Source organism: Oryzias latipes, chromosome 6 (assembly GCF_053564925.1).
Source record: "Oryzias latipes strain Hd-rR chromosome 6, Olatipes_Hd-rR_3.1".
Taxonomy (NCBI): domain Eukaryota; kingdom Metazoa; phylum Chordata; class Actinopteri; order Beloniformes; family Adrianichthyidae; genus Oryzias; species Oryzias latipes.
The window spans coordinates 15,058,026-15,084,032 of record NC_136242.1 but is presented as its reverse complement, the minus strand read 5'-3'; the positions used below and the strand labels follow the sequence as shown (position 1 = coordinate 15,084,032).

At 41.1% G+C, this 26,007-nt stretch overlaps 1 protein-coding gene across 2 annotated transcripts in view; it reads right to left on the bottom strand.

The window, feature by feature from the left end:
• Positions 1 to 23,348, bottom strand: part of plxnb2b (plexin b2b) — a 121,093-nt gene extending 97,745 nt beyond the window's left edge. Inside the window, exon 1 of one of the 2 annotated variants that reach the window (XM_011475918.4) lies at positions 22,730 to 23,348. The gene's annotated coding sequence lies outside the window, so the exon portion shown is untranslated. The remainder of the gene's footprint in view (positions 1 to 22,729) is intronic. The other variant, XM_020703861.3, reaches the window with a different exon arrangement.
• Between the last annotated feature and the right edge of the window lie 2,659 nt (positions 23,349 to 26,007).

Genomic DNA, 26,007 nt, shown 5'->3' with positions numbered 1-26,007 from the left:
AGACAGGGAGTGAGGGCAAAATAAAAAAAAAAAGAAGGTAGAAGGAGGGCAGGAAGACAGAGAGAGTGATGGTGACAGGCTCAGAGCCAGAGAAAGGGCCCCAAAAGAGCAATTACAGAAGCTCAAGAGAAGGTGTGGGACTAAACCCCCAGGCATAGTTTCAAACAGCACAAAGCTTTGCCAGACATGAACACATAAGGACACACAAGAATGCGTGCGCACACACATATAAGCATTTTCAGTATAAGAAAAACCCCCTCTGATGAGCAAAGAAAAGACGGCCAAAACAGGAAATGAGCAAAATCCAAAATGGAAAGGAGGTCTGCTTAAGAAAGCAGTGTCATTTAAATAGAAATAATCTTGGTTTTAAAAAAATCTGCATGCTACACTCCCCCACTTTTCTCCACAACATTCTGTTTCAGTGGAAGCATGTTTCCTGACAGCACGCCCAAAAACAAAAGCCTCAAATTCAACGACTGTGGTCAGTGTATAGAAAACTTTCCAAGTCAATTGCAATCTGTGTGGCAAGTGCTAAACAACACTAAATTATCTGGACAGCTTCGCACCAAGGTCCCTGACACAAACACAAATCTGCAACAGTTTCTGAAGGCAACAGTTTTTGGCCTCCTCCACAATGCCACACATATCTCACATCATCACCTCCACCACTTAAAAGAGAATGACAAGCTCGGAAGGCCAAACAAGAATGATGAGAGGAAGGGGGGAGAGGATCTGCAAACAGATATAGTGGAGGGGAAATTAAATTAAGAGAAAAGTTCTTGCGCACCGGTATGCACCATTGATTTCCCATTCTCTTGGAAACATTTAATGAGCTTAAATAGGAGCCTCGTTTGACACTGCCACAGTGACTCGAAGAAGGCTCCCAGTGAGAGGAAATCGTTCAGCGCCTGTGACGGCTACCAAAGGATGGGTGGTGGAGGGAGAGAAGAAGCAGAGGGAGATTGAGTGTTTTCATGCCAAAACCAGAGACATGAGGAGACAGATGTTGGATTATGCTTGGGAAATGGTCCATGGCTAATTTTGCTTGCCTTGTTCGGAATAGGAAAATGGACCAAAAAAAATGGAGATAGCAAAAAGACAGACAGACGTTGGAAGAGTCTAAAGATTCCAGTTCTTCTAAGTTGCCTAGTTATGAACGTGTTCATGCACAACCCTCATTATAATCCAACAATGTCGGTGGTGATTGACAGTTGCTGCTCTACCAGCGTTTCACCTCATTACCTCCTGAATGACCTACCGACAAGGCACTCATGTGTTGAAAATACTTGGCAGCCATCTTGTTTTTTTCTACTCTATCTGCAGGAGGGACTACTGTCACTACTTGGAGCAGACTAACTATCTACTGCCTGTAAGAGCACCACTGGGAGCCAACAGTAGCATCTCTAGGAAACTGTCCATGGAGTGAAAGCGTTCAGGATCCAACCATTTCCTGCAGACAATCAAGATGTCAGGCAAGTTGAGTTAAGCATGGCTGTGCATTCAACATATGTCCAAGGACAGAGATGGGAGTTATAATTTAAGAAATCCACTGAACTTCAAAAAGCAGTGCATTTCTACAACAAAACAGAAAATGTGCTTATCAATTTGTGGTGTGGATTTATGGAACGAATTGGACGAAGGTTTAAAACAAACCAAAAGTTCACATGCATTCAAAAAAGTCCTACAAGATGTCAGTGATGGAACTGTACAAGGCAAAAAATGATCAATAAAAATGCTGTTCAGAATATAATGTGAATGTTTAGAACAAAACTGCAAATAGAAGCACGCACATCAGGTGTTGTAAAAAAAAAGGGGGGGGGGGGGGGGGGTCATACAAGATTTCTCTTCAACCCACTCCTTTTCATGCACACCGTCTTATTTTATGTCTTTTTTAAACACTTGTTTATTTTCATTTGTGTTCTAAAATTTAAAAAAAAAGGAGAAATTTGTACCACAGCAGGGGGCTTTCCAAGAACTTTCCTCCCTGATAGTTGTGTTTAAAAATTCCATGATTTCTAAGTTGAGCAAGAAACCGAGTTAAAATTGAGATATGAACTTTTACTTTACTGGAAAATAGTCATTTCATTCACTGCGTCTGACATCAAATGGCTGTTGTTGCTGATGCTATTGTTACTGAAGAGTTCTAACAAAGATCTTATGCTATGTTCATACCGGGCTTTTGATGCGCACTCTTGAACACCGTGCAGCCCATGGTGTGTACACTGGAGAGTCACTTCCCAATACTTGCACATATCCACCACCTACAATTGGATGAGGTGGTGTGTAATGTCAAAGCGGTGCGAATCTTGCTTATTTTTCTCCATTTTTTTTCACAGCTTTAATCGAACAAATGAAAGACTTGGTGTCATATAATTCCAGCCAGACAGAAACCACAATTTTTCATTTTCCTTCATATTCAATTTTCAAACAGTTGGCACTGCCGTGAATTAAAAAGGACACCATCCATATGTGACTACCAAATCTGAGTCGCTGATTTTGTGGAACAAGCACCAAATTTGGCATGGATTTACCCTAGGGGCCCCTTTTTCAGAAAAGCACTTTAGCCCAGAGAAAATCAGAGATCTTAAGATGTATGCAATATTTCTGTAAATTTACACACAAATGTATTCTCTAGGTACCCCTCAAATTCAAAGACTGTTTTGTGCATGAAAGCCCAGAAGATTTTTGTAACAATTGAGTGCATGACCACCATCTACACAAATGGCCGTCGTTTTGGATTTGTCTTGTGTCTTTTCTGAAAGACAGGAACCTAAGGTACATGCATGCCAAATTTGGTGCTTGTACCACAAGAAGCACAATTTGTCTGAAATATCAACCTAATCGTCTCCCCTATGCTCATAGTTCAACCTGGTTTAACTTTCAACACGCGTTCAATGGCCGAGTGTTTTGTACATAAAGCCTGAAAATGGTGGTAGAAACATGCGTAGCTATGCGTGAACGTGAGAGAAGCCCAAAACGCACAGGACTTTATGTGGAGTTTTATTGGAAGTAGTCGCTTGACGCTTGTTCGTGAGGGCCGTGTTAACATAGCTTTAGACATGGAACAAAAATAACTAAAGAAAATATTTCCTGATGCCAAAATAAAAGTGCACTGGACCCATGCCTCTAATGGTACACAGCAAAACCTAAGAAGGGTAATGACTCTCGACATAAATCTGGGCTCTTTAGTTATTATAGAATATAATATATACATTTGCAACTGATAAGTGGTTCAGCATGAATATTTCAGTAGCTTGTTATGCTTTTAACTCAGATGTTTCCTGGTTTATAGCAGCATAAGATTCCACTAGAGTCCTTTTCTCATATCACAGGGTCAAAAAGGGCTCCTTTAATTTGTGACCCTTTCTCCTACCTCCAGCTTTGGCTCAAGTGGTGGTGGAGCAGCTGGTTTGCACTGCCTCTGAGAACCCATCCAGACAGATGCATAGTAAGCAGCCCAGCAGCAAATGTGGGTGTTTTATACATTGGCCAGCAGGGCTGAGGCTGAGGCTTTGCTGGGCTTTCGTGTGTGACAAGCAGCAAACGTTGTGCTGAGAGGGATTATTTTTTTCTTTTCAAGAAAATGCATCTTGAGCTGAAAAAAAATCATGTGTTCCTCTGGTGATTAATTATGTTAAAAGTAAAGTCGGCCCACATGAGAGTTCCCAGTTTCCCTGTGAAAATTTCCAACAGAGGTACACAGGCTCGTACTCCCACACAAACATGCCAGGCAAAGAAAACTGGAAGTGACCAACAGTGGCAAAAGAACAACGACTTGGAGAAAAACTGTGCCGCTGCCCTAGTGTGTTTCGTCCTCAGCTGTCACTATGGCCATTCTTATTCAACATAGTGGCAGGAGGATGCAATCTTTCAGTGGGGACAGCCTGTGCTATTTGTAAGAATCCATAGGTCATAATCTTATAGGACACAGTGGTTCCTTCTTCAAATCATTTACACTGTCCTATATATAGCGTCAGAGAAGGTCATTATGGAAACAGAAAGCTATATTTCATAATTGCACCCCTACACGTCTATCCCCTCAGTGAAATTGGCTCTCCAGAATATATTCCCTCTCACTCTTTTCCATCTCTCTTTATCTCTCTCTTGTCTGCTGGATAGCACGATTTTGACAGGCCGACTGTCTCCCCTGATGCAATAACCACCCTCCATTTGTATCTGAGGAGGGTGCATTAACTAGACAGTGTAATCAGCCCGTACAGGAAAGGCAGCAACCCTCACCAACCAACTGCTTTTTACCACTCTAAGCTATAACAGCTCGCCATTAGGCCGCAATTAGTGCAGCTCATTCAGGGAAAAATAACCCCGCCAAAGACCTTTGGGACAGAAGAGCAGATGAGAGAAGTAAGACTTTCGTGATTGTCAATTGTTGCAATAAACACTCAGGAGAGATAATCTTATTTGGTCATACTTGATGTGAATGGATGGGGACTCTAAAGTAAGAGGTCTTAAAAAGTGCACTGCATAGCCCTGGGATGACTCACTAAATCAACCTAATCCCACAAACATAATAAATAGGAGGATATGTACACTACAAATGGCTGTGCAAAGTTGGCAGGAACTGGAACATGCCGTCATATACGCTGATCCAGAGCAAACCAAACCCCCCTAATGGGTGACACGTCTGGTGGTGAGTATGCTGGCCGTGAAAGAACTGTGATGATTTCAGTTTCTAAGATTAAGTACAGATCCTTGCATCATGGGGTCCTGCATTATCATGCTGCAACATGAGGTGGTGTTCTTGGATGCATGGCACAAACAATGAGCCTCAGAATCTTGTTACGGTGTCTCTGCATTCAAAATGCCATCAATCAAATGCACCTGTGTTTTCCTCCATAACATACACCTGCCCATCACATAACCACACCACCTTGGGTGATCACACCAGATACTGGCTGGGTTTTTTTGAGTCCCTAGACACTTTTCAGAATGGCCTTTTATTGTGGCCAGTTTAAGGCACACCTGTGCAATAACTATGCTGTCTAATCAGGATCTTGATCTAGCACACATTCCACCTCACATCCATGTGAGGTGAGATGGATTATCTCAGCAAAGGAGAAGTGCTCACTATCACAGACAGATTTGTAAACAATATATAAGAAATGGTTATTTTGTGATTGTAGAAAGCGTTTCAGATCTTTGAGTTCATCTCATGACAAATGGCACCAAAAGCAAAAGTGTTCCATTTAAATTTATGTACAGTGTAGATATACAACACTTTTTCCAAGTTTATATGCTTGTTACATTCAGTGAGGTTATCAAAGGGTAAGGGATCAAGACCGGACATTAGTGTTGGGAAACAACCCAACCCTCTTAGCTGCAGCTGGAGCTCTCTGTTGGAAAGGCTTACAATCAAATACTTCTGACAAGGTCATGCAAAAACATAAAATTTAAGCAAGGAAAACCTTTAATTAAAAACAATGTCATATTTTACATTGTTGCTTATCACAGAGATGATATATTTTCAGGAAAAGTTTTAAAAAAAGTCCCAGTGATCCCGGTAACCTCTCACAATGCTGCAAAAACTAAATGACTTCTATACCATACCACCTCCCCAGGGTTTTTTTTGCTTTTTTTGATTGTAAAAAAAGCATGTCCCTGTGGTCATTTGTGGTATGTTGGCAGTAGGCAGACACAGATAAGAGTTTGGATCGGTAGAGGTTGACATGCTGTGATTATCTCTGGTTGCTGAAATTGACCATCCATCAATGTAGCCGATCAAGAGGACCGAGGCCAGCAAACTCAATTGTTGTCTGAGACAAGTTTGTATGATTTACTGACTTAAAAATAAATGGGAAAAAGTGTTGAGTGTTTCAAAGGTGTTGTCATACTCGCACTTTTGAACAGTATAATTTAGATTCACAAAGTGCTGTAACCTCAGCACTACAATCTGAAAGCACATATGTTCTCACACCAACTCTTTCCACATAATCAAGAACAACCACCTGACTTTCAAGTGTTTTCTTTAAAGTCCCACTGCGCATTCTTGGCTATTGCTGCACCCCATGCTGCACATTCTGGTCCTGAAACTAAATCACCAGACCAGACAGAGCCATGGGAGGAATAGAGGGAACAGGCAGATTGAGGAAAGAGAGTGCGATAAGGCCTGAGCATGTCAGGAATCCTATTCTTTCTTCTGAGCACCATCTGGAAGAGGAAAGGTAGATAAACAATGACATTAGCTGCATCCCATCTTCTTCCTAAAGCCTCAACAGACACACACACTCCACAATGTAGGAGCACTGCTGCCACCAATCCTGTGGCACGTGCCAAACATTGTCAGGGATTGGGTCTTATCAATCGTTGGCCAGATACCGAGCTGAAGTGCAACACAAACAAAGGAAAGGGGAGAAAACAAAAATAAAAGGAGTGCTGCAAAGAACAATGAGAACACAAATGTGCTAGGAGCCATGCGTCCATAGGGCCTGGACTGGCTCCATTTAATCTGGTAAAGTCTGGTTGGAAAAATCTAAGTGTCCCCCACAGGTGAGCAGAATCAGAAAGCCAATCCCAACAGAAGGAAGTTGCTGTGAAACCGAATGAGGGAATAGGAGGCTGTAAAGCACTGCGGAGAAGTCCAAAATTTCCCACCTAGGGGAATCCCCGTTTCACTCTTACGAAGTCCTTCTGCTTTGACTCAGCTTGGAAAAAGCAGCCTGAGGCCACTTTAGCCATGCTACCGTTTCTTTTGAACACCACATTTATTATGACCTTCTGCCATGCACTGAAATAATTCAATTCAATCCAGTTCAATTTTATTTATATAGCCCAATACTACTACAACATTGTTGTCTCAACTGACTTCCCATCAGTAATTGTACAAAACATAAAATCAGTCATTCCTAAACTAAATTAAACAGACTACCGTAAACTGGGCATCGTGCCCTTAGACCCTCCTTCTCAGTAAGGAAAAACTATATTACGGATTTCGGGGGAACCTTTATTTATTATTAAAAATAGTACGACACAAACATAATCTACATACCACTTCAAAACAGAACAACTAATTATTACCAACACTGAGAGGAGCACCTGGAGAGATACTCATAGTAGGCAGCTATACTGTGTCTTTTGGGAACACCTTTTTTTTTTGCTAAGCTAAACTTGAGTAAGATTAGATTAAGACAGTCTGAAACCACAGTGGGGATAACACTCAAAAAGATGGACAGAATGGAGAGACTTTGACAGTTATCCCTCAGGCAGCAAGAAGAGCTGCACCTGTGTGCTCTCTGCTCTGCTCAGATGGGTTTTTGTCTCTTCAGACTCCATGTCTGCACAAACACACACACGCACACAACACTTCCTGCAGCTTGGTTCGCACTGGCAGAACACCAGGCAAGAGGAATCAGGTGGCTCAGGCAACTAGACAGGAGAGAAGACTAGGGAGGGGGCCTGACAAATGAGTCCCGTCAGGTAACATTCACATGCGTGAGGGGATTGAACAGGGGATGAGGCGGAGGGTAGGTGGAGGGAGGAGATGGTGCATGTCAGCTCAGGTCACTTTAACAGTAAAAATCCCCTGGTCTGATTAGAAACCACTGCCTTCAGAGGGAAAAACAGACGAGAGAGTCTGTTAGGTCCAAAGGGTTACTCACTAAATCCTACTGAGGAAACAACCAAACTAGCTGGGATTTATATTACAAAGGCTAATCAAAAAATAAGGAGAGTAAGACAAAAAAAAAAACAAGCAAAAACTTTAAAGCTGATAGATTTTAGTAAAACACATTGCATTTTCATACAATAAAAATGGAAAAAAAAGCCGAAAACACAAGAGAATGGCTGAAAGAACACCAATGTATGCACAGACATTCTTTGCAACCCTGTTTCAACTTGCCTCTGCATGTATTGTAGACAAAAACCTTTTTGTAGCTATTTGAGAAACTAAATAGCTCAGTCACTTAAAACTCCCACTCCACTCATATTTTGATCTATTTTAAAAGTGTTTCCAGTGGTCTTTTAATTACATTAAGCCTAAATTAATAACTGAGTTGTTTTTTTAGTACATAATTTCTGCAAAAAGGCAGTTGGTAATTAGAAATTCCCCTCGCTCAGAGTTGTGGGCAGAACTGTTGGCACAGAGTAAGCCCGCCCCCATTTTCCATCATCATCACTCTCCCGCAAGCTTACAACCCCTTACAACGCCAACTTAACATGACAGGTGCAACAAAAACAGCAAGCAATATTGGAGCTACCCAACTGTACAGTTTTTTGCCAGATTCAAGCTCCGATAAGGAAAAGTACATAGATTTAGTCGTCTACAAGTGGATGGGAGCATGGGGACTACTGATTGTAGCATCTACATCACAGCTACAAGCTTTTCCAGTGGTATTTTTGGTCTAATCTTAAATTTACAACAATTTGAAAAATGAAAGTCTCAGAAACTAAATTTTAAGTTTATTTTTGTTTGCAAATGTCGTCCATCTTGAGAAAATTGACACAAGAGCAAAGTTTAAAAAAACAAAAAACACGATTTTTATCAGAGTGGCTCTTTAAAGCAATTTTGTCCAATCAACATACAGTCCCTCAGCTGAATTGACACTATGATAAATGTCCAGCGTCTCAGCTGTTATTAAACACCAGAGAGACTGGTCTGTTCTTCTGCCAGCCATAACTAATTAAAACCAAGCAGATAAGTGTGGACAGTGGTGAACCACACACTCATTTTCATCCATGTATATGCACAAACACCACCTCTAAATGGGCTGTTAACCATGTCCAGAGTGTAATCAGAGCTGATAAGCTGTCACCCAGCCAACTTCACCAGGTGAGCATAAATCAACATATCTGCTTCCTTTTACAGCAGCCGAAGGTTTGACTAGAAAGTTTTTGTCAGTCAATGGCGATGAGGAAGAAAGAAAAACACCTTTTTATCCCCCCCAGAAACTAGTCGACATGTTTCTTTCTGTATTCCCTACCTTCTCTGCTGCAGGTGATGATGAGACTAAGAGCAAACAGCAACCAATTAATCTTTATTGCTACACGCGCTGAAGCTTTTGTTAGGACTGCCTTCACAAGCAGCATGACACTGCAGCTGCACAATAGAAGGCTAGTGATGCTTTCAAGCTCCTCATCTTCCTCTTCCCGACTTTTTAGTCTCGTACTTTGTGAGCAAACAGCTGGGCTTTTTTTTTTATTCTGCCCTCCTTGCAAAAGCTATCATTACACCAGCCTACAGCTGCACTCCAAATTGCTGATAGAAGCCCTGCTAGTAGAGACATAGCTAGAGATGAGATGGCTCCGAGGACTTTTGTTTTGTTTGGGTTTTTTATTTGAAAGGGGTACATGCTCAGGAGGTGTGGTGCTTTTAGAGTCGGTGCATGCAAACATGTACAGACGTGCAAGATTTTAAGCTTTTTGCATTTTAATTTCACTCAGGTTCTTGAGCAAATCCCCCTCCAAAACAAAACTATGCTGGATTACATTAACTTGTCTGTTTAATAACCCATCTGCCTTGGACATTCCTAAGTTTAAATGACAAAGCACCAATATCCACAAAAGTAGGCTAATGCCTTGCTCAACAAAAGGCTTAAACTGATTTACAACCAAACAGACAGGTTTTAGGATGTGGAGGAGGGGCGGTTTTTGACCTGGATCAGACTAGCATGGACAGGGTAGGAAGCAGGTGACATCCCAAATAAAGGCGATGTACATGAGCTGGCTGTTAGTGGCTACATAAGCTGACAACTTGATGCGTGTGCATGGTTTCAGTAGCAACTCAGAAATTCAAGGGCAGCAAAAGGGCAAAATAAGAACAACAAAATAGATGTGAGGTGCAGAATTCATGGCAGCATCCCTCTAAGGCTATCTTCTGATTCCCACTAGTCATAAAAACTTTAGATGTGGTAGGTACTACCAAATTCTATGGGTTTTAGCTTATCCCCAAAATGGTTTGACCACCATGGAAAGGTGTTGTGAGACAAGGAGTTGGCTGGTAAGATCCAGGTAACACTGCTTAGTTATAAGAGGGCCTTGACGCATTAAAAACCAGGTTCAGAATACACGATGAGACTGGATTAGAGTCAGGAGCCAAAAGAAAGCGGCGTCTGACAAAACAAGCCGAACACAACAGTTTCAAAGGTGTAGAAGAGCTTGAAGAGAGCTTTGGGTAGAACTGCAAGGCAGCTGTTTCATTCAGGCCTTCTGATAACAACCCCCTGTCCAGAATGGCGAGTGCTAGGCAGTACGAATACAAATCATGTCTTTGATAGTCCACGCTGAGCTAAAAAACGAGCAAACTGGCCCTCTGTTGTTAATTTCTTAGCTGATCAAACCTCTTGTGGATTTATGTGTGCTGCTTCAAAGAGCTGAAGTAAAGTGAGTATTTAGATGAATGTGCATTCTTACAACAGCATATGATAGGATGGTTATTAAGCAGAAAACACTTCAGCTATCAAGAAGAGCCAGCAGTATAAACAAAGATCTAGTTAATAGCTTTAGCCATATCATTTACCACACAGCGTCTTGCAGATCCAGAATCACATGCTGCTGCTGGAAAGACAGGGACGAAACAAGACTTTCATCACTCACACGATAAAATCAAAGGATACCTTCAATGTGATGAGTTTTGCTTTGAACTCCCATTGTGAGAGGAAACTCAATCAACTGTGGCTTTTGGGCAATACAACTTTGTTCACTTTTTCTGCAAAGTGCACGACTCTATCAGCCAAACAACGCTTCTACAACTGCTACAGATGGAGAAATGGGCACATAACCCCAACTGCACAGGCCTTTTTTCTGTGGGGGAAAAAAAAACTTGGCAATGTGACTCACATTTCAATTATAAATCAGTGGAACAAACAAGTGATTTAAAAATACTGCTGCGAAACCATCTGGCTTTGAGTGCTGCTTGAGCTTAACAATCAGTCACAGACTCAAGTAGACTGTGCTTTGCTGGCTCACCTATTGCACGCTGACCATTGCAATCACCAAAAACAACAAGCCCTTACATCTGTGACTCTGGCTCTGTCCCATTAAAAAACCATCACACCCACTATGGCCACACCACGCTTTCTGCACACAAAACCCATTGCTATAATTGGTTCCACTGCACCCTTTCCCAAGTTGGAACAGACCAGCCAGAAAATGCAAACTACTTTACAGAAACTGTAAAAGAATCACATCCTAATCATATCACAGAAACAATCAAGCCTGGCAAATCATTTCCAAACATGGCAGAAGAAGTGGAAAAACATTTTAATCAGACAAGAAATAAGCTTAAGCAGAAAGAAAGAGATGAGGTGCAGCTAAACTGTCTCTGGGCTGCTTTGGATGAACAGTGGTGATGACAGCGTGTCTGAACTGATGGCATGTTGCCAGATGAGAACACATGCGGCATCACAGCATATAAACAGACAGAGAGGTCCGGTTGTAAAGCAGATCTGATGTTACACAGCCACCGCAGAGAGGACCACAACCATGTCATTACCCCAGCCAGAGGAGAAGAAATACTCCAGAGCATTGTGCTCTCATACTCACGGGATGCTCAAGAGAGTGTTTGTGTTAGGGTGTTTGACAGAGAGAAAAACAAACAGAAGCTGGCAAATATAAATGAATGGGTAGAACTAGTAGGATGAGTGTGCAGTATTAAGGCATAGCTCTAGTTTGAACCAGTATCTTGAAGATTTTTGGCATATTAGAGCAGTGAGCGTGCCTAGACTGGGATGAAACCAAAAATTCTAACAGAAAGCAACAGATCTTTGGCTAACACCATAGTGTTTTAAGCCTCAAATGCAAGACACTCATGATTGACTCATTCACAAAAGACAGCACATTCCTAATAAGAACACTGGAGGGTTGCAAGTTAAGTTTGGGTTAGGGAAATTGCAGTGATTTATAAGCAAAACAACTTATCAGCACCAAGAGAGATGGAAAAATCACAATCAGTAATAATTGTTTCTCTGTGTGCTGATAAGCTAAAACCTATAATTGATATTCTGAACTGACTTTTGCTAATTAGGGTACGGATTATTCTGCTAAACCAGACATCAACAACCATAGACACAATTCTGCCCTTTAAAAAAGCCACTTGCACTGTGTTAAGCAAAGACCCTTTGAGACCATAATTTATGGTAGAACACTGTCTGGGGAATGCAAAGATATGTAAACAAAAACAACTAAAATGTGGCTGCAGAGCTTTTTGCTGTCAGTCACTAACAAAAACTCTTATAATTGTAATGTGTCAACATTTTTCACCCCTTTTATTATTTTCCACACAATGAAGCATACCTACAAGCCTTTGGAGTTAGCAAAGTCACAGTATTGTTTGTTTAAACTTTTTTTTTTTAACGTGTTGGAAACAGGGTTGGGAGTTACGGGTTTTGTAACTATGCAAACATTTCTAACGTAATGTGTTACAAACAAGTTCTAGAGTTACTGTGGAAGCAGTTATTAAAGTTCGACCGACTGATGGACTTATATAGTGCAGAAAATACGGGTAACTTAAGATTGTCAGACTGTGAACCATCCAATACAATATGAAGACTCTCCATCTTTATTTAATCAGATACTAATACCCAACCCTTACACCAAGATACTTTGACAACCATAACAAAAGCTGTATTCCTAATTCGTTTGTGTAGTGGTAACAGTCAACCTTTAGAAAGATCTGAATTCCTACGTGAAAAACTTGGGTGAAACCGACTCTAAATTAAAGAGGTGGACACTGAACAAAAGGGGCTTACAAGAACTGGTTCTGGGCATATAAGGAAGCAGGCTGAGGACAGCACACTTAATGGAAGTGACAGTCAGCAGATACGAACTAGTCTGCTTCCTCCACACTCACTTCCACAAAAAGAAAAGGAAAGAAGAATGAAACCCCCACCACAACATATCTACTGATTACATACAATATGCCCCACCATACAGAGCAAGACGATGGGGAGGTGGGGGCAGAAGCAGTGAATTGACAGAGAGTGTCGGCAGGGCCAACTTTTAGATAGTGTGGTTATCAGCGAGAGGAGGAGGGAGAGAAACAAAGGGGAAGTTTACTTGCTTTGTTTTATCTGGAAGGACATTAAACTGAAAGGCACACATGGGACAAGCCTCCCAGAGTAGAAGAAAGGGCCATTCAGAAATAAAGGGGAGAAACTGTCCAAAGTCAGACAACCCTAAGACGTGTCCTGTCTGTCAAATTCACAGTTGTATGTCGCACACACACACTTTGCCCTTGGCTCCAAGTCATTCCTGGTTCATGGTTACTGGCTCTGATAAGAGTCCACGCTTTGGAACGAGTTACTAACAACCTAGAAAGCTTCTTTGGGTCATTGGTGAAGCCTGATATACACCTCGAGAAGCTGCGACTGGAATGAAAACTGAATGTTCCTTTGATAATACACTCAAAGCAGGATAAAAAAAAAAAAAAGGTTTTTAAATATGCAGCCCACTAGGGCTGGGACAGAAAGTATGGGAGAAAGAGAGGGCCAGACAATTGCTGCTGGGGGTAAATCCATAACTGTAATGCATTGCCCTTGACCCCGCCAGATGAAGCAGAGTTCTGTGGTGAAAAAGTTTTGGGTAGAGAACCTGAAAGGTGTTAGCTAGGGAAGGATAAGGGGGCATGTTAATGAGAACAACCCCCCACTACCACCACCAAACACAACAGCAAAGCAACCCGCTGGATCCGACTAATCAGAGAACTTAGCTACTGACCTCTCCACAGGCTCTATATCTTTTAATGAGATCCATGCCTTTGATTCGTCAAGGCGCCCCAAGGTGGAGGCAAATCCCACTTAGACACATACATTCACACAACAACTTCTCGAAATGTAAATGAACACCTCCACATGAACATGAAGCTGTGGTCACAAGCACACAAGAGGGATGTATACAGGTGAAATAATGAACACCACAATCCACAGTGGCCAAGGCTTCTTGCACTTACACACAGGCACAGGGGAAAGTGGAAACAGAAAGAAAGTATTTTCAAAGCACTGCCTAAGCATTAACTGAAGCCAGCTCATCAGCACACACAAGGTAAGACAGAGTCACACTGACAGAGCACAGCTCAAGGACACAACACTCACCTTGTTAAAAAAAAAAAAAAGCCAAAAGAGGTGCAGGTGAGATTGGATCCAGACATGCTTGCTCACAGGTAAAATTGAATTATTGATCAGCCAACAGATTGTGTTATGAGGAATTCATGGATCCACGCCTTGGCTACCAAGCTCCCTTTGGCTGAAAGAGTGTGAGTTGAATCTCTATGCTTGTATATGTTTGTGTACTTGTGGCAATGTACTAAGGAAGCCCGGGGAGGCGAGCTACCTTGGTAAAAGTCCAAATTATTTTCTGTGGGCAGAGTGGACAGTGTGGGCTCGCACTTAGACAAGACAGTGCAAACACTGAATCGATCAGGCGGACTAGGATGATGCATACAGAAGGGGGGCTTCGCTCTGGCTGCACTGAGAGGGCTTTAACTGCTCACACACTGAGTGACTTTTTCATTGGCACTCAGGAAATAGCACAATCCTCAGCTCTTAATACCAGCAATAGAAAGGGAGGAAATGGGATTTTTATTCGTCTAAGTTCCAGTGGGTGGTCTGATACTGCTAATAAGGCAATGAAACAAAGTCTTGCTCGGTGTGTACTCTGGTATTCAAACCATCGGCAGTTGTCACAAGGTACAAGCCATCACACAAAGATAAAACTGTATTCTGTCACAAAGCTGTAAGAAAAGGAGACTTACTTCCCCAATTATGGGTGGTGTACGAAACACAACGTGTGCCAAATTTTCTTTACGCACATCATGTGACTATTTGCTTGATCTTTAAACAAAGGACAAGTCACCATCACGCAACCTTTCACTATATTGAGTTGCAAAATGCAATATCAAAATGTATTTAGGTCTCAACAAGAAAATTAAAGATGGATAAAATGAAACATCACTGTAATCCGGTCTATAATCAGACTTAACATCCTAGGAAGAAAAAAACACACACTTTACCACTTGAAATTAGACCATATTTAATAATCCTGTTGGTTTTCAGTGAGTAGAGTTGGGTTTGTTTATATCTCATGTGGAGAACAGATGTCTGGTTTAAGTAAGCCTCTCTGAGGAGACAATGTTTTGTTTTGTTTTCAATTCAGTAAGTGGACAGACGCATAGGACCACAGTGGGAACAAAATATGACTTCTTTTTTCCATTTCTCAATCTGATGACTAACTTTTATTTATGTTGAAGTAACAGACACAGAGGAATTCCAGATGCATTCCAGAAGGCAGACAAAAACAGAAACAGGAAATGAAAGTGAACAGAACCTGGTTAAAAGGAGAAACAGAGGCCAAGAAAGACATAAAAGGCATGTTTGTGCAAGTGTTCTGCCGATTCTTTCAGTCAGAAAGAGATTTTATGGTAGTCTGGAGAAGTGGATGAAGACCTAGCCCGCTTTTGCCCCACTAACAATAAGGATCAGTCAACACGTAAACAAGCTACAGCACACACGCACCCCTACATGTCACTGTTTACTTCAGTCTTTCATTAGACTTGTGTACACTTCTTTTCCAAAGCCAGTAAAAAAGGATGTGGGTAAATGTGGAAATTGGGACTTGTGTGATTTCAGGATCCAATTTGGCAGATTGTGTTCTGTAAACAGCGTAATAGCAGTTCATTTTAAGAGAACCAACTGGAGAAAAGCATTAGTCTGGTTGCTGTGTTGGTTAAAAAAAAAGAAGGGGGGACAAAGTCTGGGTAATAGGGTTCTCTAACCCCAGAAGAAGATCTTCTGTGGTTAATGGCTGTAATTAAAGAGTCCTGTCCCACATAGGGAGGTGACATGACCTCAGATCAGACGAAACATAGTCCAGACGGTTGTCAAAGCAGACTGAAATGACCACAGGGCTGGATAAAGAATTTTAGATCCAACATATCAGAAGCTAAGTGGTTGGTTGTAAGTGTTATGAAAGCTCGTAAATATTTAGACATTCTTATAAGTGTATGTGGCTGGGACTCTGATGTCATTTTTCTCAAGCCTATCATTTCCTTTAGTTAAAGGTTGAAACTTACTCTGGATGAACTGTAAACAGGGATCTGTCAAAGGGGAAATAGTGAGAAAAAGTGGGACGGTGAACAAAATATACCAAAAGACATTTGTATGACCCTCACATGCCTAAGCAACTGTATAAAGGTTACCAAATAAATATTGCAGGACAAAAAAAAAAAAAAAAAAAATGCAGATTCTTTTTCTTCCAAACTTGCAGACACCAGCAAAACTATCCATCCAGGTTACTTTTTTTTTTTTTTTTTTTGCTGGATGAAAAAGTCAAAAGGAGATAGAAAACCGGAGAGCTCTGAGGCTATACAGATGAATCAGTGAGGAATAATGCGTATATCATCTCAGCCCCGTGAATAGGAAAGTGAAGCTGGGGGGCAAGCATAGGCACCCAAGACACAGAGCTATGATGACACCTCCACAGATCTGCATTTCAGTCGACAGCTCCACGCCCCAGGCATGTTTGAGAGACCAGGATTAATGTCTACGTACGTTACAGACACACAGAGTGCACCGCACAAAAAGATAATGAAATAGCAGGAAAAAGACAGAAACTTTGTTAGCAGAACTGGGAAACACATTTAGAGGAAGTAAAACAACAAAGACACCAATTTTCTGACACAAGGGTAACAGTCTGCTGATTATGCATAACTGAAGGAAGTTATTTTGTCCACAACAGAATGATAAACTCTCACAGGTCAGCTTTTTAGTCAACGAGAATGCTTCTACCAATTAAAGGCAAACACAAGATAAGATGATGGCTTATAAAAATGGCCTCTTTAAGTCTCCATGTATGGCATATAAAAAATAAAATAAATACAAAAAGGGGGAAAAATCAAAGTATTGGCCTCTGGGCATTAAATGTTCAAAGCTTTTTTTTTGTTTGTTGCATATATTCTTTATTCCCTACTGAATATTTCTGCTTCTGCATTAGGCAGCTAATTTTGCCGTGGGGTATCTTTATTGTTACCTTGGCAAATCTTCCTTTTGATTAGCAACCACAAATTTTTTTGTGACGAGTTGTCATCGGCAAAATGTCACTTTCTAATACTTAGGTGGTTTCTTTGGCAGCGTTATTACTGCTGCTGAGCCTGCTGCCACAGTAAAATGGTCTGTCAGTTTACAGATGAGAAGCAACAGAGCCAGTGGCATTTAACTAGAGTCTCAGCAACTTTAACAATCGCTGTATGAACAAATTTTAATAGGTCCCTCTTGGATCATAGGCTAGCAAAAGGCCACTACCACCTCATTTACCAGAGATAAGGACAAGATACATACAAAAAAAAAATCATAAATAGAAAAAGAAACTTTTATAATTCCATTTAAATACCAACTACCAAACCATTTCATTATGAAATGTAAAAAGGGTACATAAAAATGCAAAAATGTCCTTTTACTTGTGTAACAAATTAGCTAATTCTTTTTTAAAAGTTCCACATACTAGCTACTGTACATTGCAGCCTTTTGCATGTAAATAGAAAAAAAATAATACAGTTAAACGTCAGGAAGCCTGCAGGCTTCATGCCAACGTGTATGCAAAGCAACTATTCATTTCACAGCCAAAACTTGCCAAACATCAATACTTGACTGAACCTGACAACCAAGGGACAGATATCCAACCTTCAGCACTGCCGCCCGCCGCCCCCATGTCCACTTCCACCTGCCAGCATGTTTCAACACATGCCAGAGATAATAGGGACAGCATATGGTTTCCCAAGATCCAATATTGCATTTGCTATTTTAGAGTCTGTACAGTTCATATTTTTCTATTATCCTTTAATTCAGTTTTTTAAATATGTGTTTCATTGATCAAAACATGCATCTCAGGAATATTTTAGTAAAACAAAGAAACTTCAAAAACATCTAAAAAAAAAAGGCTTCAAAATATGCTCTTGCTTTTATGTTATGTTTTTCATTAAACATATTTATGTTGCAGTTCGTGCACCATGTGGAAAATGTTGATGCAGCAAGCATGTATTTTGGAGACTTACTTGCATTAAAGCTGTGTATTTGTCCCTTATTTGACATTGTTCAGGTAAGTAACTTTTGGATCCTAGAGGACCATTTATTGCTCATACCCTGCTGCCATGTCTTCCTCAGGTTGGCAACGTTATCTTCCCCCTTTGCTACCTCAGGTTGGCGTGACCTTCATCTCCAGCTGCCAGCGCATTGACCCTTCATACATCTGTCACCCACCACTCCTGGCTAAGCCTTTCTCTCACTTCTTTATAATTAATCACCTAGCTTACATGTAAAATTGGAGAAAAAAAGAGGGGGGGCAAAAGGTCAACAGCCACAACCACATTAACTTCAACCAGCTGGATGTCACATTAGCTGTAAAGCCTGTGTGATTATTAAAAATGATCTTGGTGGGAGTAAATTGATCATTAAGGATTAGCTATTAAAATGACTCACTGATATATTGAATTGCATCTTCTGTGCCTTAAAGATAACAAACTGCTCAACAAGGAGTAACTAGGCATCAAAAACCAACAACAAACGCAGAATAAAAATGGTTTGAGGTACAATAAGTCGCTCTACGTCTTTTATTATTCCACAGTTGGTGTTTGAAAAAGATGATTTCTAACTCAGATGGGTAAGAAAGCTGCCAAATCCTGCTCAAATACCCCCAATTTGCACAGAAATGAAGCATCAAGTCATCTTTGAAATGTTACAGTCTGAAAGATCCATGTTGACTTTTCATCACAGCTAAAGAGAGATGGACTAAACATAGTCAGTCACATTACGATGAAAGAGGCAAAAACCGACCAGCTTGTCATTTTTGGATGGAAATATGTGCCACACTAAATTATCAAAGCAAAAAAATAAATTACATTCCTACTCTCTTTTCTTTTGCCAATAATATCCTTCAAAGAAAAAAAAAAGCCTTTCACCAATATATTTTCAAACAGAAAACAAGGTGACTCTTGACTCATGTCATTGCTCAATGTTTTGAAAGAGCAGCAACAGACTTGGTGCTTTTCTGGGTGTGAAATTTTGCTTGTGGCCTGAGTAGGTGGCCTGGTTGACATGCCTCCAGTAAGCAAGCAGCATCAAAAGCCAGTGTCTGTTTTTGCCATGAATAAGTGGGTGAGTGGGGGAAGGCAGAGGCAGATGGCTGTAATCCGTGTCCATCGATAGCCATCAGTCCTCAACTTCAACACAGTTTGCAAACATTCACAAAAAGCCTCTTGAAAAGAAGAATTCCAAATTTATCTTGATTAACTTTTTGTCATTCTATCATCTTCAGTCTTCTGTTTAAAGCCTCTCCCACTACCTTTGTCGCTTCCAGCCGCTGCAACAAAAAGGCGCACAATTTTGGAGCTATCCAACCATACAGTTTGGAGTCAGATACCAGTTCAGATGAAGAAAACAAAGACGTTCATGGATCTAGTCATCTACAAGTGGATGCATTAGAATGGAGCAGAGCAGGGAGCATATGGCCTGCCGTTTTTAGCTTCTGTGTCACAGCTACAGGCCTTTTCAAAGTTTTTTTTTTATATCTGCTCCTGATTTACAGCAATTTTAATAAAGAAATACTCAGCATTGCAATTTTAAGCTTTATTTTCTTTATATGCATCCATCAGAAAAATGCCACAAAAACATGTTAAAACACCAAAAACACAATATTTATTGGAGTGATTCACATTAACTTTATCTCTCTGCTATTAAATGATTGCAAAGGTCTCATAGTTTTTCTCCAGAACATCCTGCCACATAACCTCTGAGGGAGGTCATATGATAAGGCCATTCCCAACCGACCTGAATCATTCAATTCTTTCAGAGGTGTACACTTTCAATATTAATCGGTTTCACCCATGCTCTAAGCTCCATGAGAAGAGGAGAATTAACTGTAGTTGAGGGTCAAAGTGAAGAGGAACAGCTAGAAACCAGAGCAGTGTGGTCACCTGATCCAGGGAAAATGGTCAGCAGGGTTAAGGAACTGTCATGTGTTTATTCCAAATGCACAACCTAAGCAAAAGTCCCTGAGTGGAAGTGCATGCCAACACAAAACAAAACCTACAGAAGTTAATTTAGTCCAATGGAAACAGCAGATCTAGACTCTACCACCCACACCAAGCTCATCTCACAACCTCCTGCTGTGGCCCACAGGGTGAAAATCAACATATTCACACCTCAAACTCTGCTACACATCCTCTTTGTTTTATCTGATTTCAAGAGAATGCGAGAAGGGATGAAAGTGTTGAGTGGCGGGAATCGCAAGGCTTTCGGTGTGTGAAATGCAAACACCACATATGAGACATCGAGGGAGCCACAAAAGTATGGAAAACTGGTGGAGGGGCAGTTTAGGACGGGGTCTTCAAGCCCAAGGGCAAGGGTGGCAGCTGTTAAACCCAGAGGAGATGAGATCAGAAATCCAGCACTGCATGACGCCCCTTCATCACAGGATAATCCTCAGACATGAAAAGACGGGTCTATCTCCAATTTAAAGGAAATCTCTATTCCCCAGATCCTTCAACTGCATGATGCCAGGCCGACACACCCTTCAAGCATCTGCCACTACTCCCCTAAAAGCTATATGCATCGTAAATAAGCAAAAGGAATATGGTATTTTATTTGATCCTTAACATGTGTGGCACTTCTTATATACGAAAATGTATCAAGGCTGGAGAGAAACGAGTCAAAATAAGTCTGTAGGACAAAGCATCAATTTACAGCATCTAACTAGTCATTAAGAAGGAGCCACTTGCTCCAAACAATAGCGCGAATGCTTCTCAAATGTCAATTTGGTCTGTAGCTGTTCTTTTCCCAGTATGCAGAAGGAATGGGATTGTTTTTTATTTTCAGACATTATAGTTTCATTTTCTGAAATAAAAAAGACAGGAGTCAGTTGTCCGTTATCCTGCACAATGAAAACAAAACAAAAGTTTGTATGCAATAATTTTGTGACCTCAAAAGATTGTGCATCTTTTTAAATGTGAACGAAATTATACTCGAAATGACCCTCGTCTACATCGGAGGCGTGCCTCTAACATAAAAAGGTTCTATTTGATTGGCCAACAACATGAAGAGCTCCAAACGGTTAACCAAATGCATAAAGGGCTTGATTCGTTATTTACTTCAAGCTGCCATGAGATTGTATTAGCATGAGTGTAAACATTTAAGTTAGCCATTTATCGCAGCTGTTTTTAGCGGTAAATGTATTGCAGAGACGGATTTCGCAATAAAAATTTTTTTTTAAAAATCACAAACTATATTCTTGTCAAATACTTTTTTCAGCACTTCCACAGCTACTAACTAGTCCTTCAGGACAACTAAAGACAGGATTTCTGATTTGTTTGTGTTTTTGTATTTTTTTTTAATGTATAATTTTGGGGATAGTTTTGTTGTACCCTGCAAACACCAACACGACCTGAATGAGAAATGTCACCCATTCATTTGTCCTGAAAAGAGCACCTATGATGAAGGAGAGTGGTACGCTTGTCTTCTTCACCCTTGCGGGGAGCAGGAGAAAACATTTATCACCACTCTCTTCTGAGCAGATAAGGTGTCTCTATTTATTCAGAGCAGGAGAGATAAACACTGAATGAAGCATTGTGGAACACAGGGGGGAAGGCAGACTTAAGGGAGAGAGGATGGCACACACAAAAAGACAGAAAGGGGAAGCAGCCTACTTTTTATAAAAACTATTTGTCCCCATGTGAGCAAATGGCAACTCTCCCTGTGGAGCCTAGAGACTGTAGGATGACCCCCTACCCCAGCCCCCTTCTAGCCTTCAGATCAGCCACCAGTCGCAACATTTCCGGCTTTCAAGTGCCCCCTTCCAGCTAATCCATTCCAACTAGGAGACTGTTTGCATAATGTTGCTTAATGGAAATAATCCCCAGGAGTCCCGGGCATTCTGCGCACAGTAGGTCGGGCATGTTGGGGCGGAAGAAGCCAGAAGAGCCCACAAATAAAGACGATTTAAAAAGGAAACAAGGCGGTACAGTGGTCTGCTGAAGGCAGAGCCAGGGGCTGAGAGATGCACAGGCACTGGACTACAGGAGATTCAACAGGGACATGAATAGCGCTTCTGTTTCCTTGTTCTCCTAAGAAAAGACAAGACAGAGGGATACAGAGAGGAAAAACAAACAAGGAGCACAAGTCCCTACTACATCAGCACCCCTCAGAAGCCGGTGTTCAGCATAACTGTCCAAAAGTGAGGAACACAGTCCATGTGCTCATTTCTCACTGTAATTGCCTGTGCACGGTGACAGACCGGCTCTTGTGAGGGTGACTGGGCAGATGCTTCCAACTGTAGCACATCTGAACCGAGAACAAGAAAGAGTGGGTCTTTGGGAATGGGGCGCGTGTTCCTCCCATGTCATCAATCAGCTGTTGAGTAAGAGAACAGGAAAAGAAGTTTGCACACAGACTGTCCTGGGGGCAAAACTGTGAAGCTCACAAGGATCCATTTCTTCCTTTCCCTGAAAAAAAACCCCGGAGTAAATGAAGCCGCCAAGTCTTCCTAATGTCACAGTAGTTTTCAAAAGTCATCCCTGCTCACCACGTGATTTCCTAAATGACTTCCAGAACTGTTCGGGACTGGTGATACTAAAACAGAGTTTGATTACATATATTTAAGCTGAAGTGTGTGCATTTCTGGGTTAACTGCTCCGTACAATATCGACAATGTGCGTAACGGGCACCACAAAACCCGGATGTCCTCCTATAACAACACTTTCCACGCTTGCACGGAATACGCACACTTTCCCGGAACTCACCTTGTAGGGAAAAGAGCGAGAGTGTATGCACAAACAGCGAACAGAAGAAGAAGAAGAAGAAGAATCTCCCCCCTCAGATGAAATGATTCTTCTACGAAAGAAAGGCGTCCGTAAGCAAGTTTACATCTCCGTGCGCGTCCTGGGAGATGTTTTCAGGAAGGCACTGTTGTCTGGAGAAATCCGGGATACTTGGAGACCGGCTCAGGCAGCGCTCAGAAACGAGGTTAACTCCTCCACAAAAGGGTCTCAAATCGGAAATACCGGGAGTTTCTCCACGCCCAGGTGCAGAGTCACATGGTAATTTCCAGGTATGCGCCTGCGTTTTGTTTCAGTCTCAGTTGTTTTGGCGGCAGCACACCTGTGGGATGCGCTCACACCCGCGCCCTGACCCTCATCGTGTCTGCAAATCCGGAGGACGGGGAGGGAGAGACGCGCGAACGGGAAGAGAATATCCCCCTCCCACTCTCCAGACTCGCGGGATAAACCCTCTGTGCGTTAAAGCCAACGAGCGGGAGGCAGCAGGCAGGGATCACGGAGTTGTTATGCCTTTACGCAGGGATGACTCCGCGTGTGGCGGGAGCTGGCTGGCGCTCTCTTGTTCCGCTGTCGGGGGGGGGGGGGGGGGGGGCGTTCCCGTGTTGATCCAAGCAAAGCTTAATTATAGAAAAATAACTTTTTGACTAAACAACCTAAGATTTTATTATAAGCAGAATAACCCAATTTTAAACAAAAAACACCCCCCTCTTTAAAAATAATTGTTTTACGCACAAAGTGTGCCCATACATCTTCTGTTCCTGCTTTGTCCTATAACAGGGGTTGCTGGAGCCTATCCCAACTTAGGAGTGAATGTAGGATGCTCTCTGGACAGGTAACAAGTTTATCACATGGCAAGACTCCTCACTTACTCCAATGGGATAATTCAGGTTCACCCTATGAGATGTGTTTGTACTTTAATAGAAAGCCAAAGTGTCTGAGCAAAAACAACACATTGGAGAAAGGACACAGGCAGGATATGAGCTATGGCAGGGGTCTGCAACCTTTATCACAGAAAGAGCCACTTGGTCCAGTTTCTTACCAACCAAAACCCAGCAAAGCTGCAAAGTCCCACTTTACTGTTTAGGAAAATACATTTATTATTTGTAACCATTAAGCCAGTCATTTATAAAATAATTTTCCAATCTTGAATTATAACAGTGTTATATTTTTCTATATGAACATCTTTTGACAGCAGCACATGCAAGTTCCTTTCAAAATAAAATCCACCAGAGTCAAATGAATTCCTCTTGCTGCAACAGGTTTACTTAAATTAAAAATCCAAGAAATCCAAGTCAAACAAGATCTTTTCTGTCATGATTTTGGTGCACCTTTATCCCATTTTTCTACCTTTCACCTTCGTTTACTTAAATTTGAAACTAAATTTGTCCCTAAACAACAACTAGACCTTGTTTTGCAGCCGATGACAAGAATGTGAACTTTTCTAAAGATTCTAAAGATATGCTACTCTGATAGTATCTGAACCCTTTTGCTAAACATTACTGAGTTATCTGCGATGTTAAAAATCTAAACAGGAATGAAAAAACATACTGACCTAAAAACAAATTAACTGCAAACCTATTATTATTTCAAATCATCAGCATTGTTCGTCAAAGCTTAAGGGCCACAGTGGATGTGGCTCCAGAGCCTCAGGTTGAAGACCCCTGGACTATGGCCTTTTTTTGAGTGTACAACACTATGGTTCAGCTAACTCCATCAACATGTTTTCCTGGTTAATAGCTGACTCATCTCCATGCAGTGTGGTTTTTGTCCTGCTCAATTTCTTGGAAACACACCCTTTACCAAAAACACAGACACTGACTAGGTTATTTATAAAAAGCCTCAAATAAAAGTCAGATTCTTTCAAAATTCTTCATTACAGTGTTTTGTGCAGCCAGTTATTTCTGTTAATGCTTCTCACTGAGAATCAGTGCGGGTTTTAAGCAGCTAAATGGAACTGAGCTATCATAATGCAATTATTCCACTTGTCCTGTTCCCACTCATGTCAGAACGATGAATGCAAAAAAAAAGACCTATAGACTATTAAACTGTATTTATAAAAAACTGAACCAAGGAGTCATGTTTTTTTTTTACCTGCCGTAAATCTTCTTGAACCAGATATCATTCACACAGATTTTTATTGTGAAATTTTTTTATGTAGCACAAAAAAGAGGTGTTGATGTGTAATTAGCAAATGAGATACCTAAATAAAACTGCTTTCACATCTAAAGGCAGTTTGTGTGAAAAGATGTATGCATCGCAGGTTCAAACAAAGGAAACATTTCCCCATGCATGTTCTTCTTTTTCTGATGTTTGTAGACTGATCTGCATGTTTTTGTTTTCTGTTTGTTTTCATCCAAGTTGATCGGATCAGTTGGAATGGGACAAGAAAATGCCTTCTTGCAACAATTTGCAACGGGTGTCCACCAACAATCTTTTGTTTACTCACGATAATCAACAGGCATCATTCCCGACCGCCTCTAGCCAATATTGCTTTGAAATGATATACACCAGCTCCCTGTGGAGATTGTTGACAGGGAGGTCTGTCAATTTTCCAAAAGAAAGACACAATTCTGTTGTCATTTGTTGATCCTGTGTGCGCCATCCAATCTGTCCCCATTGTGCTGTGGTGGCAGCAGCAGGAGGCTCAGCACCAGCCACCTTTAAACCGAACTGACAGCAATTGTAAATTAGCTGTCACTATAAACTCTATGCACCGCACGTCTATTATATTTTAGGTGACTGGATGTAATGATGTTAATTGTACTTTTCCTGTTACATAAGCAGTGAAGTATAGCATAAATAAAGCATTGGTGCACCATACAATCAATGTTAATTAAAGTGGAAAATGGTTCTGGGGACATTGTTTGGTTTAAAAATATTTATCCAAGCAAACACTCTTCATTTATTCATATTTCACTAAGTCCATTAAACTATGTCCTTACAAGAGAAGGATTAGTTATTTTAACAGAGCAAATTATTTGTGTGCTCACTGTACCTTGGCTGCTGAATTGTTAATCATAGACAGGATAATTTTGCAGCTCTTGAGTCTGGAAATGTGGAAACTGTGATGATCTAACAAGTTCTGATTAAGCCTTGTGTCAAGATCATTTTAAGTCAGATGTTTAACAGATTTCTTGTCAAATTCCTGCAGAGAGGAGCATAAAGTCATATTGAAATGCTATGCAGACCATATGTCTTTAAGTGCTGTTAAAGCTTGATTGGCTCTAGAGTTGCAGATGAAG